Here is a 4189-nt window from a genome sequence, read left to right as displayed (position 1 = left end):
GGCCATGTCAATTGTATGCATTTATAAACATGTAAATTTTATATTTTTTACATATAAAGATCATATTCTAAGTAACTCTACACATGTCTTTCTGCAGGTTAGTTTCTAAAGTGGTTAATACATCCATGTAAATTTTATGCATTTATAAACATGTAATTGTATACTTTTCTACATAGAAAGATCATATTTAAGTTACTCTACACATGTCTTTCTGCAGACTCTGTTATGGATTGGGTTTTGTTGAATAGGGAGTACTGGAATAGGATATATAAATAATTTAATACCAATAATATTAATAGTTGATAAGTATATAACGTGAAACATATTGTTGTAAGTTTATCATTTAACATAATTCGTCTACACAGAAAGTTAAACGAAAGTTAAGGTATTTTGAATTAAAATAGCTAAAAGGTTTGTCTCAAATAGAAATGACGCAGTAATACTAAGACAGATCAAAGGGATTTTTAAGAAAAAAAAGATTTTATTTTAATACTATTGATTGAGAATGAAAAAATTAATAAAAGAGATTAAAAAGAAAAGTTTTAAACTGAAAGAAAGAAGTAATTTAGTGATATCTATACTATTAAAATAAATTAGTTTAAGTTTGTGTTATATTAAGATCTATATGATTAAAAAAGAATCATTCTAATAATTTACTGTAAAAATTTATTGGACCTATTAATTAAGAATCTAATTTAAATATATTTTTAACAATTTCTAATAAAAATAATAAACATCTAAACTGCTACACACATAAATCAAACTGACGCTAACCCTTTCAACTAAATCCATACTATAGTTTATAGTTTACTAGGGGTTGGTCCGCCCTACGGGCGGGAGAGTTTACACTAAATATATTTTATATTAAAATATATTTTAATTTTATAAAATATTTGAAAAAAAAATTATATTGAAAATAATAGATATAATTTGTTTTTATTCTAGATAAAACTGTAAATTGTACTAAATTTTGTTGGTTTGTTTTGAAAAAAAAAACTAACATTGTTTTCATTAGAGAACACAAAATTTTTTAATAAAGAAAGAATAATGTAATGATTTATTATTTTCTTATTTGATTTTTATTTCAATTTGATATATTGAAAATCTAAAGTAAAAATACCATCAAAAGTCTTATGATATCATCTTAACTTATCTTATGATATCAATTTAACATAGCTCTGAAGGTCTCTAGAGTTCATTATAAGAAAAGACAAATCAAAACCAGTAAAACACCATCCAAAACAAATTACCGAAATTTAGAAGTATAAAGACCAATATTAACGTTGGAGTATTGTTCCACGTGTTTGTTTATGTCCATTTAACTCATTTAAGTGCTCCCTCTAGCATGAAAACGCTCTCTTAGGCACCACTTAGGAGTCACCGTCCTCTACACAATCTCCTTGAAAGGTTCTTCAAAGACTCTCCAGTTTTCTTTTGTAATTATTTTCCCTCTTTTTTCTTGTAAGTTTTCTTGTTTAAAGACTCAATGCTGAATCTTCTTTGATTTTCTTCTTCTTATTAGGACCTAGGTTAGTAGGTGACGATTGTTATTTTGTCAAAGCTTGATTTGGTTTTTAAGAAATTAGTATCAATGATTATTGATTTTGGCAAACATTTCTTTATTAATCACCTTTGGAAACATACGTAATCATGATCTGTGTTCCTTTAAAAGCTACTCTCTTACAGTTTCCATGTCTGTTTGAAAACACAGATAATCTCGCTCCATCTCATAGTAGGCATCTTTTAATAGCTGGTGACGTATATATCTTTGATATGTTAAAACGGATATGAGCCACATTTAACTTCGAAAAGATTGCACCAACTTCACATTTTTCTGCTCTTCTTGGCCATATTTCCTATCCTCTATAGTTTAATTGCAATAGTGGTTTGCAAGCTTACAACAAAATCTTGAACCACGCACTTCAAGAGCAAGATTTAGAATGGTGGACTTCATTGTTTATAAGTAAATGATAGATATGTTCAAAAGAAAGACCCTTAGATATGTTCAAGATTTAGCCGGTATCTTCATGTTCCATTCGATGGAAGTAGCTGGGAAAATAAGGAGCAACAACCCTTCAAAAGGAGAGCATGAGATTGACCAAACTATTTGTTTCTTCTAGATCTCACAGCTTTATCACACCCAAAGAAGCTCCACCAAGCAGATAAACTTTGGCTGATACAACACAATTCCTTTTGGGAATACGCTTGCATCTTATTTCTTTTGGTATAGTCTCTTCACAGGGGAACTTAGCGGATACAGCTGAAGGGCATAGCATGACAAAGTTCATCTGTTGATAAGAAAAGGTGTTAAGAAGGGGTACAAGGAACTATCATATATATAATCTATGCAACACTTACATTGTCCCACCTTCTTGTCAGCTCCAAATCAATGTTGAATGCGGTAAGGTTGTTGAAGTACAGATTATAGGTCGGTAAATGTAATAGAATTTATTTTATTCAGTCAGTCGAGTATCAATACAATATGTATGAACATTTACTACTATTCATATTTGTTACCATCTAGCACCGTTTTTGTTAAGCCACCACTAAAATCTGAAGAGACATGTTCACTTTTCTGGTAGCAAGCTATTTCTCCTGATGTCTGTCAATGTAACATTCCAATTTAATAATTGGTTAAATCACCTAAAAGTATCTAGGACTATAATGTGAGACAGTGAAGTCTACCTCTGTGTCTTCTGTAGACTGACAAAGAGGCATGTGAAATTATCTCCAAGTGAGGGCTTGTTCATCATTGAGAGTTTCTCTAAAGCTTACATGGTATGAGTGCCTTATCCACAAACGGTTGTTTTTTGTTAGCTTAATCTTGTCTTTCATACACTTTTTTCAACTCATCACTAAGGATTTTGTTGCCACGCAGTAGTATAACTCTGCTTGGGGTCCAACAGGAATCAAGTTCTGATCTCACTATTTTACTACATGGTTCAGTTTTCTACATGGTTCAGCAATCTAAGCATCCCTCTGAAAAGGTAGAGGTGGTGACATACCAAAAAAAAAGATTCAAGACGGATAAAACTCAGTAATATGACATACCAATCAACTGAAAGCAAAACTCGTGAGGAGCAGATTTTAAATAAACAGCAGAGGTCACTGCAGTTTAAGGACACTATATTTCTGTGTAGCGGTCAAAATATCACCCTGGAACATCAATTTTAGGGATTTTCTTATGCTAAAAATATATATATGTCGATGGTAATGGTATCATAAACGTCTAGAAAAACAAAGCATGTTGATCTTTAGTAAGAAAGATGAACTGAAACTTAAATTCCAAGGTGAGAAACACAGAATCAATACCATATATATTAATTTGACCGAAACAAAATCCAGAAAAAGAGAAGCAATATCTGTACATCTTTTGATGTTATGGTTTGATTTCATAAGTCTTGTGTGAGGCTTTGGTTTCTTGATTGGATTGTGAAAGAGCATGTTTTGTTACTTTCTAAAGAGTATAATCAATATCAGGGGAGAAGCTATTAGAATCATCTGTGATGATGAGTGAAGATCACAAACATAAGAGTGGAAAAATATTTTGGGCAAACAAAAATTTCTAAATTTACAACTAAGTTATAAAATTGGCACCATCGATGATAAAATTTAGAGGATGAACATACCTACAGCCCTACAGATGAACACGACATACAGAACCACAACCAAAAAGTCTTGGAGCGAGCATCAAAGATTTGATCTGACTACTCATCGACGATTAAATCATTCTCTCTTTGTTAACCTGATGATAAGCCTCACGTTCGTGTTCTATTAGCTGAATGAGAAAAGCATATTTGAGAGAGAAAGGTTGTTACCAAGATATTTCTCATTACTTCAAGTTGGGACAAGAATTAGGTTCACCCCCAACGGTGAACCTTTAAATTCACCACACCATTTATGATCAATAAAAATGACATGTAGATAACTAAATAAAACATATTAAATTTATTTTAAAATAGTTAAAAAAGAATAATGACAATTCTAAACCATAAATCTTGATTTTTAAACCCTTAAACATTAATTTCTAAATCCAAACCCTATACCCTAAACCAAAATTCTATACCCTAAACCCAAATCCTAGACCCTGACCATAAACCCAAATTCTATACCCTAAACCCAAACCCAAATTCTAAACCCTAAACCCAAACCATAAATCTTAAATCTAAACCAAGTACCCTAAACCCAA

General features: G+C 31.2%; 1 long non-coding RNA gene across 2 annotated transcripts; it reads right to left on the bottom strand.

The window, feature by feature from the left end:
• Positions 1-1921: 1921 nt before the first annotated feature.
• On the bottom strand, positions 1922-3821 carry LOC108851545 (uncharacterized). Of its 2 annotated transcripts, none has more exons than XR_001949335.2 (4): positions 3630-3821; positions 2686-2979; positions 2359-2602; positions 1922-2288 (listed from the first exon to the last, which is right to left on the bottom strand). It is a non-coding gene; the product is annotated as an uncharacterized LOC108851545 (long non-coding RNA). The 2 variants fall into 2 exon arrangements; XR_001949336.2 differs by having other exon boundaries at positions 2686-2788; positions 3630-3817.
• Positions 3822-4189: the final 368 nt, after the last annotated feature.

The sequence above is a fragment of the Raphanus sativus genome, chromosome 1 (assembly GCF_000801105.2).
Source record: "Raphanus sativus cultivar WK10039 chromosome 1, ASM80110v3, whole genome shotgun sequence".
NCBI classification, from domain to species: domain Eukaryota; kingdom Viridiplantae; phylum Streptophyta; class Magnoliopsida; order Brassicales; family Brassicaceae; genus Raphanus; species Raphanus sativus.
This window is presented reverse-complemented; position numbering and strand designations above follow the sequence as displayed.